The sequence below is a fragment of the Mytilus galloprovincialis genome, chromosome 11 (genome assembly GCF_965363235.1).
Source record: "Mytilus galloprovincialis chromosome 11, xbMytGall1.hap1.1, whole genome shotgun sequence".
Lineage (NCBI taxonomy): Eukaryota > Metazoa > Mollusca > Bivalvia > Mytilida > Mytilidae > Mytilus > Mytilus galloprovincialis.
Window position 1 is genome coordinate 64,803,953 of NC_134848.1, and position 16,029 is coordinate 64,819,981.

Here is a 16,029-nt window from a genome sequence, read left to right on the forward strand (position 1 = left end):
ACTAAAATATAATCACTCCGTCCTATATTCTAATATCGGTGACTGAATATGCAAATATAAAATGAGTGTTATTCGTTCTAATATCGATTGCGTCTTATATTCTTATACCGATGAATGAATCTGCTAATATAACATCATTGCGTCATACATTCTAATACCGATGAATGAATCTGGTAATATAAACTCATTGCGTCATACATTCTAATACCGATGAATGAATCTGGTAATATAAAATCATTGCGACATACATTCTTATACTGATAACTGAATCTGGTTATATAAAATCATTGCGTCATACATTCTAATACCGATAAGTGAATCTGGTAATATAAAATCATTGCGTCATACATTCTAATACCGATGAATGAATCTGGTAATATAAAATCATTACGTCATACATTCTAATACCGATGATTGAATCTGGTAATATAAAATCATTGCATCAAACATTCTAATACCGATGAATGAATCTGGTAATATGAAATCATTGCGTCATACATTCTAATACCGATGAACGAATCTGGTAATATAAAATCATTGCGTCATACGTTATAATACCGATGAATAAATCTGGTAATATAAAATCATTACGGCATACATTCTAATACCGATGAATGAATCTGGTAATATAAAATCATTGCGTCCTACATTCTACTGCCGATGAATGAATCTGGTAATATAAAATCATTGCGTCCTACATTCTAATACCGATGACTTCGACTACTTATATAATGATTCGGTCGTTTGATTCTGATTTGATTTCATTAGGGGTTGGGGTTTGGATCACGTTTAAAGAAAAAGGCAGAACAGGAGATTTGAAAAAAGGCAGGATGAGCAACTTGGCAAAACAAAAAGCAGGATGATTAATGTAAAAAAATGGTCAGTATAAACTAATACAAAAATATTTACATTGCTTCTAGTATCACGATCAATTGAGGAAAAACAACTTTCGTCTATATTGGCGTTTTTATTAAAGTGTAATGGTAGCCTGGCTTAATCATCAGCAGCAAAATATTATAAATTATTTGTGGCATAAAATTCTATAAAAGCACGACGCCTTCTCTCCCATTTTCACTTGAAAGGAACTTATTGCGAAAACACCAATGATCGGTATTTTTGGTGCTTGTTCATATCGTAAAAATTACTTGATATCTTTCTTAATTCACACAGTAACATATAAACCACAAAAAAACAAAAAACAAACTACACCAAAGAACTACTTCAATTATACTATTTGATGTGAAAGAGATTTTTCGATAAACTTCATATCTTGCTATGTGAAAGGTACCCATGTAACTGACATCAAATATATACTGGATAGTCACTATTACTTAGCGGAGATGTGTTTCCTATTAATTCAAAAGAGTATATTTGATATCCAACATATCTTTTTATTTTTAGAATTAACAAAGGCGTGGTAAAATCGTGCCACATAACCTAAAATACATGTAGCTTACATACAGCATCTAACATACACATTATCTGTCCATCTAGAGAGACAACAAAATTCAGATTGGAACGCAGAAAAATACATACAAATTAACGAAGTTGTGGTGAGATCGTGCCACATTACCTGAAATGCATGTAGCTGGCATACAGCATCTAACATGTTGCATATCATCTGTGCCCTCTGAAGATAAAAACAACAACAGTCACCAAAGGTCAAGTTGGAACGGGGAAAATACATACAAATAAAACCCAAATTAGGCACAAAACCAGGTACTACAAGTAAAATACATAACAAAAACTACTAAAATAAGTAACGATTTCTATATATTTACAATCAACATACGCCCTTTGTTCTTGTAGTACGTATTCATGTTTCTAATTACATCCGTTTTAAACTGTAACGTTTCAAAAGCTAATTTTATCTTAGTGACCATATAATTAAGTATTAGAATTTTAAGTGTTTTCATAAGTTTGAAAATACTTGTAGGTTAAGATCATATTGAAAGGTTTAAACAACTTTTTAATTTTTATAGCTGTAGTAGAGAAGTATCAGTATGGGGAATATGATCAAACTAGTTTTCTTAGTGTATATTTTAACCATCTATAATTGCGAAGCGGCTTGCTTTTACAAGAGAGTTTCATGTAAGTAGAATTGTATATACTATACTGAAAAATGACAATTTTTTTTCGATGTTTTTAATATTTCGAAAATTTTGACGGGATTGGTTTATCGTTATCTATAATTGCAAATTTTATTAATATAAGAGCTAAGTCGGATAGAAATTGCAAATATACATGTACATGTACAATACAGTTGATTTTCTAACATTTAAATACGAAATAGATTATGAACTTTGGTCTTTTTTGTAGGTGCTTTCATATCAGCTCAATTTTCAAATAGTTACAGACTTTGTAAAGAAAATATGGTACAATGTATCAGCTGTAATTACATTCATTTGCATAAGGTCAATTTCTATACGACGTAGCCCATATACTTATACAACAACATATATGTACACATGTATAAGGGTCTGGATTGGAGATCTTTCGTTTTGGAATTCTTTAAAATTCTCGCTCGTTATTCCCTATTTTTATAAGAAATAGCCATTATACAATAGACCACTTTCGAGTCCATCCGTCACCGGAAAAAAAAACTCGTCAATTATACGCGTCTTTATGACGTCATTTACCAGATAGAGGGGGTCGCCTGTATCCCTGCACCATTTACGTTCATCAAGCGTCTTAGTGATCGTCATTGTGCAGAAATAATGGTTGTTCTGTCGGTACTAAATGACAGCAATGCTGATTGTCAATTTTGAGAATTCAATTTGCCGAATGATTCTTACAATATACAATTAGAGTGGGGTGCTCATTTTCGCCGGGGACCAGTTTCGCCGTTTAAGGATTTTGAGGTGTAAAAACTCCAAAGGATGGCTGAAATGGAAGAAATGTACCCGTAAATTATATTTTTATAACAAATATAATATTTTTTCAAATTGAGACAAAATTGCGGCTCCTACCGAAAATGACCAAAAACGGACAACGATTTTCGGACAATTTCCTGAATAAAAAACGATTTCAAAGAAGTATTTCTAAGTAAATATTTGACTGAATGCCCTAATTTTGAATTCTTTATACCTTTGAAATGTCTGCTATTCATCTAAATTGCAATTGATTTGATAAAAATTGTTAAAAGCTGCGGTTATTTGGTCTTAAATAGATGTGTAAAAACGGCGAATATGTGTCCCCCATTGACAAAACATCCGGAAATTTCAAACACCCTTTAGGATCTGCTTACCCTTCCAAATGACGTTCACTAAAACCAGAGTTTTTGACGGAAATGCATCGAACTCAAAAGTTGCCTATTACTTGATAACTGTATTCTTGGCATTGTTCTTTTCTGTAATGGGTATATTTTGATCTAATCCCTTCATCTATAGTTGTCTGATATCAACCTATAGTAGGGCATATACTGTAAACCTACTTATTTTCGCAAGCGATTAACTTTCGCCACTTTCGCGAGTAGAAAATAACGCGAATACGAATTGTGCCGATTATGTTAAAATTTAATCTTTCCTTTTATTACTACATGAACCAATTTGACAATCGCGAACTTAAATCGCCTCGAAAAAGCTGGTAAGGACTAAACGCTAAATAAAGGACATGTATTTCCGAAAATAAGTTGGTTGACAGTATCCTTTATAAAAGTCACGAACGATAATTACCCCAAGTGTGATGCATGGTATGATGGTTTGAATTGGATTTAATGGGCAAAAAAAAAACAAAAAACAGAGAAAATCAGCATGAGAAATATAAAAATAATTGGGTGCTAAAATATTAAAAATACATGTAACTAGTATGTCAGTTTTTTTAATTGCATTGAAATGTCTAAGAATAAATGTTGCGGTTATACCACGAGAGATAATAAGAACTTTGAACAAAAACTGATTTGCAAGTTGCAGTTGTCTCCCATTTGATACACACATGTAAATCGCTTTCTCCCTTTCAAATATTTGTGCTTAGTTTTGTGTGTAACTGTTCATTTTTTTATAGGATTGTTTTGTTATTGACATTGTATAAGAAGGAAAAGTACATGTAAAATCTATGAAAAACTTATAAAACAACACGTCAGAAAGAACGAAAGAAGAACGGACAGGAATACTTATCGAAAGATATTAGATTAAAAGGAGAATTTTGTAAATAAGACATTTACCTACTGCAATTGATTCCACAAGTCCAAAGTCAGAAATCTGATGTTTACACGTAGTAGTTTTTGATGTGATTTATAAGTGTTTCTTGTTTCTTGTTTTTTTTATATCGATTACACCGTTGGTTTTCCAATTTAAATGGTGTTACAATGTACACTAGTATTTTTTGGGGGCCCTGTATAGATTTTTTTGTTAGGTGTGAGCCAAGGCCCCGTGTTAAAGACCGTGCTTTGATCTATAAAGGTTAAATTTTATAAATTGTGACTTGGATGGAGAGTTGTCTCATTGGCGCTCATATACCACGTCTTTTTATATCTACCTAATTATATAACAGCTAACTACAATTGAACAACACAATTGAAAAATTCGATCAATTGCACACAACAATTGACGTTCAACAAAAGGTAAAATAAAAACAAAAGGAGACAAAACAAAACAAAACAATACAAAACAAATAATCCCTTACCCCAAACCTCCACAAAAAACAAAACAAAATCACTTTAATAAGAAAAACCAAACAAACAAAAGTACAGAAACAAAACTAGAACAAAAAGTACAATTAATATATGTTTGGCTTACATGGTAGTATGTCAGTTATATATCATAGCGCATAAAATGAAATGATAAGTTTATTATTACAATGTTTAACATTTTTTTTATGAAGACCTTATGATGTTTTATTAACTCATTGATACAAAGCTTACCTAGAGTATCTTCAAATATTAATTTATATGTACACTTTAGGTGGTATGGGAGTCTGAAATAAAAATGATAGAATTTGCTCATACTTTGCCAAAACGTAGTATCTATTGATATATGTTGAAAAATATAATAAAAATGATAGGTCACCGCGCATTTTCTCAAGCTACAGGACGTGAAAAATTTACACATTTTGTATGAATTATACAGGAAAAAACACCATTTTGTGATTAGAAACTAAACAAAATGATAGAATCGTTAAATATTTAAGGAAAAGATAGCTTTCAGACCATGCTTTGAGAATATCAAAAAAAGATAGGGTACACTAAATTCTATATATTTTGTAGCTGGTCAAGGGTTAGGATGTTCTATAGGAAATCAGCCCAATGCACGTGGAGCCTCCGAACGTGTCGGATGTGACAATTGTAGATGTGTACTCCCCAGACTTTTACAGTGCTGTTCGTAAGTGTATGTTTAGTATAGATCAGAGGCGATAAAATTTAATAGTTTCAGCAGAGGCAGATTAAGGGAAGGTGCGAGGGGTACCAAAATGCTTTTACATAAGACTATGAATACAAATGATCTAGATGAGGATACTTTGATTCGCAAGCTCGTCTGCCTGTTTTCCCTTTTGAAAAGACTCATTGAACTATTATCAAGAGACTGTAACTTCTCATTTATTATAAAAGATCTAGTTTAAAGTCTTGGAAGAGTGTTCCTCATGTCTTTTGCATAGTATAATAACGTTTTTTATGTGTTTTTTGTTGTTATTTTAAGTGTTTTTTTTAACTGCATGCTACGTGTAGTTACAATGTTATTATCTTACTGCGGTACTCTTCCAATCCAGGCTATTTTATCCCATTTTTCGACTTTTAAAAAAAAAAAACTTTTGTATTACAGAATGATCCAAGAGCCAGTAATTCAGTGGTTGTCGTTTATTACCGTATATCATATTTTTTTCCGTTTATTATTGTGTACATCAATCAGGTCGTCATTTTTTTCGTTTGAATTGTTTTACTGTGACATTTGTCTTTTTTTGGGCCTTTCATAACTGTGTGGTATGGGTTTTACTGAAAGTGAGGGCCGTACGATAATCTACAGTTGTTAATACTTCTGTGTCATTTGGTCTCGTCTGGAGAGTTGTCTCATTGGGCATTTATACCATCTGCTTTTTTATATGAAGATTCCAAATCATACAACTGTAAAGACGTAATTGAATAAAGATGCATATAAATAGCTACTAGGTTAAAGTGATAATTTTGTATTACAGAACGGGTATGAAAATAACAAGCCATCCAGATGATTGTAAAGTAATAGTACAGGGATGTACAGAAGTAGTTGTCAAGATCAACGACGAGTCGATTCATTGTGTAGACGGTATATCTGGAGTCGGACGTTGATGGAATTCGTGTCACATACATATACACATTCGCGCATGCACATATGTAATAAAACTTAAAACTTTTAATTTGAATTTTCAAATGTATACACGTACACATTCACCCATGTACATATGTATAAGAACTTTTAATTGTCATATACACGTACACATTCGCCCATGTACATATGTAATAAAACTTAAAACTTTGAATGAATTGTCATATATACACGTACACATTCGCCCCTGCACATATGTAATAAAGCTTAAAACTTTGAATTGTCATATACACGTACACTTTTGCCCATGCACATATGTAATAAAACTTAAAACTTTGAATTTTCATATGTATACACGTACACATTCGCCTATGTACAAATGTAATAAAACATAAAGCGTAATTTTCTATAGACCATGAGGTGAGGAAACGCCAATGTGATTATTGCACATGTGTTGAGCCAGAGGCCAACATGAAAAGGTGAAACTGTGTTCAATAATGCTGTATTTATTTGGCCAAATGCACAATATGCAGACTCTAAGTCTCGACTTATCATTTTATTGTTTTCTGGAATTTTTGTTTTCTTTGTTGAAATATAAATGAGAATGGAAACGAGGAATGTGTCAACGAATCAAAAACCTTAACAAAGAGTAGAAAACAGCACAAGCCACCAATGGGTCTTAAACACAGCTAGAAAATACTGCAACCGGAGTTTGGATTTAGCTAGTCCCTTAACAATAATGCACTTGTTAAGCGAAATTGGACGTCAAGCATAACTCTTAAACATAAATGAATCAAACATTAAAAAAATATACAAAACTAGCAAAGGCCATCTCTGCTCATACATTGTAATTAGAGATAACCTGTTTTGTATTTTTATGCTGGAGATCCCATTTCCGAGTTAAGAACTTAAACAGCCGCAATTATTTTTAATGAAACATCGCTGTACTGCTTTTTCTGCCGTACACCAAACCGCCTTACGAATTTAAGACTTTACCCTGTACATATTCACATTATACTCCCCCCCCCCAAAAAAAAAAACAAAAAAAAAGCCCACAGATGTGCTCCTAACACACCACTGCTACAACACAATAATTATGAAGAATTACTAAAATTGACACAATATTAGTTTTACGGTTACCATCACGATTTGGTTAATCGATTGTATCGTTCGATGTATCGTTGTACTAGCGATATGTTTTCGCGGTCTAGGATCGTTGCATGTATATGCACTAAACATTAAAGCCTCAGTATTTCAAATTTTACTGAGTGTGTCCTGCTCAGGTTTGACAATAGTCAATAAAATATCATTGCAAAGAAGTAAAAAAACATGTATCACAACCTAAAAAACAAACTTTAAATTTTCAATTTTCTGTGAAAAATTGCCAAAATTTACCTTTCACGTCTGTGTATATTACGATAACTACCCTACATTATTTCTTGTTTTAATTTCATGATATCGAACATAAATAATCGGTTATAGCTTTGGGAATATACCAGGGTATAAACACGTTTATGACTGACGCACAAAACAATTTGGCAAGATCAATTAAAACGTTTTGAAGATCTGACGTTGAAGGGTCATTTTCAGATATTTTCCATTGTAGTAGTGCACGCGATTCATTTACTACTGCTACTTGTGCCGCCACCAGTATCCTCTTTTCTAGGGTTTCCTCTTTTGCTTGAAATAGAGCATGGCTGTAATAAAGATCATTATTCTGGTTTTGAATTTTTTCAATACAAACATTTATATGTTTCCATCCGGCTGCGTTTAACTAATATTTACAAACAAAACGTTTCCTTTGCACCGACTTATCAAATTTCCTAGATGAACAGTACACTCTTGCAAAAAATCATTTTCGGTTACTCCATCAAATTTTAGATCATCTTTTCCAGTAAAGCATATGACCATATGGCTATAAGGCTTTTCTTTCAAAAGATCCATGACTTGATTAGCAGTCTTTATTTCTTCTTCTATATACCTTTGTGGTTTAAAAACAGACAAAATGACATGCGGTCCAGGTGACAACATACTAAAACACCTGACTAATTCTAATTTCATTCTATCTTCTGTCATTGTAGTGTCAAATAATCCGGGAGTATCTACGACTGTATATGCCTTTCCTTTCCATCTCATTTTCCCCATTGTTGCTTCGGATGTAACTTAATTTGATGAAGAATTTGAAGAAAATCATTTTTGCCCTAAAACAGTATTGCCTGTTGCACTTTTCCCGGTCCCTGTTTTGCCAACTAGTAAAATCCTTATTTCATGAAGATTGGCATACGTGCTGACCTAAAGAATGTAAAATAACATCGTGAAATAAAAAGGTAAATAATGAAACAAAATGAGATGTATTTCCCCATTTGGCGTAAGATTTTGATCACACAGAAGAGCGATGGTGGCATTATTACGCTATCGTATTGCAAGCTACGCCGAATTGCGATGGTGTTTACGCTGAAGTGCGATGCAACATTCAAAATTGTTCATGTCAATGCAGAAGTTAATCTGTACTATGTTAGAAGCAGTTTTAAGGTTTTTAAGTTGATAAAGGACTTATAACCGTTTAAAACTACGGGAAACGGAGAGAATTGGTAGATAGGGATAAACTAGTAACCTACGAGAGAAACAAAGACAAAATAACATGTTTACGTAGAATTATGTCTAAATGACGATCTCTCCATTTTTAAGCAACTGAAATTAAAAACAGACATAGGCTATTATGAATGTAAATTTACATACTGCCTGCTAAATAAATCTAAATCTAATAAGAATTGCACATCTGTAGATTTTGAACTAGCCACCATGCGGCAAATAGACCATCGCACTTCCAGCTGCAGCGTGACCATAGCACTCCAACGTTTTCATCGTACCTCCTAGTGTTACACATAAACAAAATTATCGGTAACCAGTATTCCACGTGTGAAATTTGAACAGAATTGATTAGTAACACACACAGCAAGATTTTTGTTGATTGTTATTCTATGTTTGATTTTTTGTATTATCAGTTACATCAAAAGTCTTCCATCTGGTAAGTATATCACAATGAAATCGTTCAAAGTTGAACTTAACTTGTGTTAAGTGTTTCCTTTAAAACGATTTAGTTGAGTAATCATTGTTCACAAAGACGAAATTTTGCCTTATCAAGGAGTATTGGATGTCGCTAAAAAACTGCTACATATGTCTTTAATGGTATAAAAAATTTGAAATTCAAGACATTTGTCCAGTCAGATCGAAACAATTTTTCTTCACCAGCATGGGCAAACAAGATGTATATTAAAAACAAAAACACCAGTATACAGAAAGATGTCGAGAGGACGAATAATAAATGCTGCATTAACGCATCTACGATTAAAAGGTAGACATAAGTGTTATTTTGAAATAAAAATCGATGTCACCGATTCACTTTATATTAACCTACTCAGGAAGAATCAATAACCTATACATAATATATATATATATTCAAATAATATTCGAAAAAAATGACAAACCTTTAGTAGATAGTTATAGGTACCAGGATTATAATTTAGTACGCCAGCGCGCATTTCGTCTACACTCATCAGTGACGCTCATATCAAAATATTTATAAACCCAAACAAGTACAAAGTTGAAGAGCATTGAGGATCCAAAATTACAAAAGGTTGTGCTAAATAAGGCCAAGGTACATGTAATCTATGCCTGGAATAAGAAAATGCTAAGTTTTTCGAAAGTTTTGTTAACAGGAAGTACACAAACAATTTACCTCGGACAGGACATGGCATTATTATAAGAACACATATTTATGAAAAGAACTGACACATATGTTTGACGAATAATCCGATTGGAGACAGATCGGCGTGCGGGTCAATAACACCCATTTTAGTCCAGCTATTGACATACACTTGATTGATACTATAATTATATATTACTGGTAAGGGACAAGCCATATAAAAAATCGACGTTGTTCCTTTTAAAATTGTTATACGATGATGACTGATGTACCCATATTTTGACTATTTTATTTATTGTGTCTGTTTATTTAACGCATCAATATAAATATAACGGAATTTGATGAGACTGTCATTAAAGTGAGAGGGTTAGCACTATAGAACCAGGTTTAAGCCACCATTTTCTACATTATAAAATGCCTTTACCAAGTCAGAAATATGACAGTTCTTGTCCATTCGTTTTTGATACGTTTTGTTATTTGATTTTGCCATGTGATTATGGACTTTCCGAATTGATTTTCCTCAAAGTTCAGTATTTTTGTGATTTTACTTTTTTTTGTAGAGACAATGACTTGTAAACCATTAATAACTGAAACGGCCATTTTGATCCGAGCAGCTCAGAAAGGACTGAACACTTTTTTTTGTTAGTTTTTCGTCTTTCTGTTTATTTAAACACTTATTAACTGCTATAAATTTAGCATCGTTTAGTCAATTAACAAACAGTTTATGAAGATTTGCTAATTGGTTTAGTTGTTGCTACTCACATGTACACAATGAGAACATACTGAATTGTCTGAAATTTATGGTCCTGAACCATGCTGGATTTAAGTTAAGCGAAGTGTCTTTACAACTGAATTGACTGCAAAAAGTTACACGTGTACTTTGAATCAAATTGAGCAAGAGAGGGACTACGAAAATAATACGGATAAAAATAATGCTGATGTTAAACGCAAAAAATGTACTTTCAGTAAGACTAGTCTTTGAATTTTTAAGAAATTGCATGTCAATGATAAATTGTTATAATTGTTGAAAAATGTTATATGCAATTATGAAGATGTGGTACGGTTCTGATGATACAACCCTCGAACAGAGACGAAATAACCTAAAAGTTAACGACTATAGATTACTGTTTGGCCATGTGCAAAGATAACATACCATATAAGTATCTTCTATCTTTTGAATACACTGAAACAGTTGACTTTTTTTTTATTCTTCACACGTGTTTTTCATATTCAACATATTAAAGATAAATAACAGAATTGGTCTAACTCTCTTTCACAAAATAAATGTTGTTTTAGTGTGGGGCATATCACACTTAACGACTTGGGTATGTTGACAACAAAATTTCATGACAAAGTTTTGGTTTTAATTCGTAAGTGTGAAATATTCATGTGTATGCATCATCATTAAATCTTGTACTTGTCCTGTTAAGACTGGCGTGATTTAACCTGTTGCATTGAGAAAATAAAATTGGTGTAAATGTCAACGATAATTATTAATCAACTATTACCTCTGTTTCTTTTGTGATTTGATATCGTCTTTCGTCACCTGAAAAAAGGCCAATAGATGCAAAAATAATGTCATAGCAATTAATTATGTATATCAAAATATTGACATACAACATCCCAGCAAAAGCACACAAAATGTTTTAGAAAAAAAGGAAATAAAAACAAACTAATCAGAAATATAATTAGTCCAGTCAATCTAAAGGTAAAAACACTTAAACCTCAAAGAAATTGCAACAGAATTAATTTATGTGTTTTTAGTATTGTCTATGTATACTTTAAGTCATATAAAAAGTCTTCTTTTGTATTTTATGGGGAAAGTGGGTAAAAATGGTAAAATGTATGACCCCAGCCGGAATTTTCGGCTAATTATAATTTCCCCAAAAAAGACTATCATAACTTTTGACACTTTTAATAAAGATTCCAATGGTAACAGACTTAATAAAATCAAGTAATAGTTTAATAAATGTGTCCTTGCAGTTATAAACACAGATTTGATTTTTTTAATGGGTAAACAAAAATACTTTTACAAATCTATATGCATTTACCATGTTTACCTCATACTAAACAGAGTCGGAAATAATTAATGGATTTCCCATTTCTGTTTATTTTTGTCAGCTTTCTCAGATACATTTTATTATTGCAAATGTGTACAATTTCCAATTAATCTTATTTTTACTACGGTTACCCTTATATTTGTTACGATTTTATAGAAAATATTAAGTAACGACGCTATGTGGGGTTTGATTGATATCCTTTCTAATCAAATCATTATTAAAGCCAAAACAAATCATCCTAAATAAAAATACAAATTTATTCTATGCATAACGATACGTGCAAAATTAACTGTTAAGTAAGCTTAGGCGTAAGAAAATTGAAACCGGAAGTAAATGTCCCGTATCAACCCATTGGCCAATAATGATTTCACCGTATTGATAAGCAGTATACACAAATCATGACAGAGCAACGTCCCTAGTATTGCACTAGCTGATGGATCCGCGTTAGGGCTTATTTGCTCATAGCTTTTGATAAACGTTGGTTCGTTAATTTGGTATACCTTATTTGAACTTGATAACTACTATCATCTTGTCATGTGTTAAAATTTACAAAACAAAAAATAAATTCCCATATATTTTACAAAAAACTTAAAAAGGTATGTTTTGTTCATAAAATGAACTGGAATATATTAGGTACCTCACCTTTCGTTGACTCTTCTTTGTCATTTGACGCCATGCCTATAATTTATAATATATAATAGGTAGTAGCTAATTGTGTACATGTTCATGTTTTAAAAAAGAATTAGGCGAGGAAGTATGATTAAAGTTTTATTAGCTCGTAAAATACAAAACAATGACACAGGGGTGTACTAGTACACCCTTATATATCGTAAAAGAACAGAATGATGTATTTATATATATTTGTAGTTAAAACTATACGGACAAAAACACATTGAAAATAGAACCTATGATTTTATTCATTTGTTTATTCATTTGTTTATGATTTAGGCATATTTAGGCATATTTATAGATATTTTATACTCATTATTTTTTAATAATATATTTATGTTATCATTATGAGAAATGTGTAATATGCTATAACGTTTTCTAGTGAGGTGGTTTTAAGAAATATACAATGTGAATATTTATGTCTTTATATAATTGAAGATATGCTGTTGTTTCCATTTCTAAGTGATCAATAATGGAGATGATAATTCATTATGGTTCCACAGAACAAATCCAACTAATCAACATTGAGAACATGTGTAATAATAGCTCTTTGCAGAAAAAATTATTATTGTGTAATTATGTAATTTGCTAAAACTAATACACTAACGCATGATATCAATTACATTAATGAAATTGTTGCTGAGTGAAATATATATTTGCCACAATATAAACCCAAAGTTTAGGGTTAATTTTCTTCATAGTATATATATCTAATTGTTTTGATTATTATAAGTAATGACATGGCAAAGTTAATCGGTTCATACGAGTATATATTCTTTTAGTAAACAAAAACAAACAAAACACACACACAGCTGAAGTAATTTGTTTGTTTATCATTACAGTTAATTAACTATCTTAACCATATAAATACTACTCCCTAGTATACTAGTCCGACATATACAAAATCTATCTGTATGTAGGACTAGACTAATCCGAAAGGAGGGTAGAGTACATAGTTTATAATCATTTCATGGTTTAGCTAGCAAGCAAGCTTACCAAGATACATTGTATTACCTTAACGGAAAAAACTATTTTGGATATAAATTTCACCCGGTAAATTCGAGGTATAATTTCTCTTATACAATTGCGTAATAAAAGCGTACAAATTTCCAGATTATTCATTTATTTGTATTTTGTGTATATTATTTATTCAATATATGTATAACACTGTCTTTTGTACTCTATGACAGGTATATTGACTTACAATCAAACTATTTAACCTAAACAATTATTGTTATTACGTTCAACATGAAATGTGAGGTGTATGTGTCAATTTAAACTAACACAGACACACAACGATTTTATCCTGTCTCATGCATGTGTTTTGGGCTTCGAAATTTGTTAATGTATGTTAGACTCATATCATGTTGTCCACAATTCGAATCCGAATGTCGGTATAAGAAATTTATATTCAAAATGGTCATTCAGGTGTTATCCCATCAAATCGATGCCTTATTTTTCGATCCATCAAATTATAGTTATTCGACTTTATTTTATCAGTATTCTTTGCAATTACGTCGTATTTGTAAACAACTTAAAATAGTGTTTTAATTAAACAAACACTTTTAATTTGACGACCTATATATAGTCAATCAGTTTAATCACGGTAGGATTTACTTTGCATGTTCTAAGTAAAAGATTGTCTTCTTTATTTGATTCTCCTCTCGTCATTTTCTGTATCCATTTGTGAGTGCTTGTCAAGCGGTGTTCTTCCTGATTACTGATTGTTGAAATGACCTTTTGTATTACAGAACGGGTACGAGAATAACAAGCCATCCAGATGATTGTAAAGTAATAGTACAGAGGTGTACAGAAATAGTTGCCAATATTAACGACGAGTCGATTCACTGTTTAGACGGTGTACAATGTAGCTGGAGTCTTACACTTATAAGGCCTCCTATAAAAATATGTCTGAAGATGTTTGCTCCATATATGGTCTTTATTAAGAAAACAATCCATCTACACACCTTTTACATTTTAAAAATCTCCAGGAAGGGCTTTCAGCACAAGTTTATGATTATCTTACGCATTTTATTTTATATAAACATTCCATTAGTGTTTTTGTTCTAATGATTCCAATTATATGTGAATCAGTGCTTAATTGTCAATTTAAACCATTTTGATGATTGTTTGAAGGTATTTACTCTATAAAAAGAGGCTCAGCTTCTCTTAAGGGGAAAGTTATTCTTAAATCAGAGCAGTCGGCATGTCTTCAACTATGTGTCTTTTTCATTCACCTGTTTTGTTCCACATACTGATATCATAGACTTAGTCCTTAGGTATGTCACCTGCACAGAAGTAGTGCAATTTCAATATATCACACCTGATACACAGTACATTTGGTTCTCACAAAATATAATGATGTCATTACAGCACATAATAACTATGTTGAGTACGCACTTCTTCACGATTCGTACCTATTACATTGAATATATTTTGTTAGACACAGAACCTACATTACATTTAATGTGTCCTATTGGTTAATTAGACCATGATTTGTTTAGTTTTTACACTCATGTTTTGTTTTCGTTGTTTATCCCTTTTATTGGCTTGGAAAATGAAATATGTCGATTGTTCAAATCCAGCGTTTGAAACAAAGACTGAACAAGTGCTTTCATTCTGCAGCCTGGATGTTTAAATATCAAACTACGTTAAGTGACAAATCTATTAAGATTCCGTTGATTGCCATTTGCAAGGTAATATCTGACTACTTATCCGACATGCCTTTATTTTTCAGATCAGTGAAAATGTCAACCTAATATCTCTGTGCAAAATATACCTATAACCCCTTTTGTATGTTTTGTTAGTATGTTCCTTTCATGCATCTGTAACACGTACATATCACTGGACGTTATCAGAAAAGTCAGTGGCTGTATTTCACAAATGATTAAAATAAAGGCTAATGTAATCTTGACTGCACAAATAGCACAACTGCAGTTTTTTTGAATACTTATTTCCAATCGATGTAATTTTTAAAGTACTTGTCGTAGTGAATTCACAATCTTTTTTCTTTTAATCAAAATCAACTGTTTAATTAATGAATTGAACTAAACAACTTCTAAATGCAAAAAGGTTGTTGAACCTAAAATTCAAATGTGCAACTTTTGCACTGAAACCAAAGAAAGCTCATTGCATATCTTTTGGGAATGTGTTAACAGCAAAATATACGAATAACACTTCAAAATATATCATTTAAATGTGTATTTAAACTGATACATATTCTAAGATGCAAAAGATGTTATTTTTGGTATTAAGGAAATTGTGTACCCATATAATGTAGTACAAAATATAAATTTAATATTTCATGTACTTATAGCTGTTAAAAATTCAAGAGATACTGAAATGTGTGAGAAGGCTTTCT

The 16,029-nt window shown here is 31.7% G+C and overlaps 1 long non-coding RNA gene across 1 annotated transcript; it reads left to right on the forward strand.

Moving 5' to 3' along the window:
• Nucleotides 1–1,900: 1,900 nt before the first annotated feature.
• On the forward strand, nt 1,901–6,447 carry LOC143052616 (uncharacterized). Its single transcript, XR_012971180.1, has 3 exons — nt 1,901–2,091; nt 5,204–5,318; nt 6,127–6,447. It is a non-coding gene; the product is annotated as an uncharacterized LOC143052616 (long non-coding RNA).
• The last annotated feature ends 9,582 nt before the right edge of the window (nt 6,448–16,029 follow it).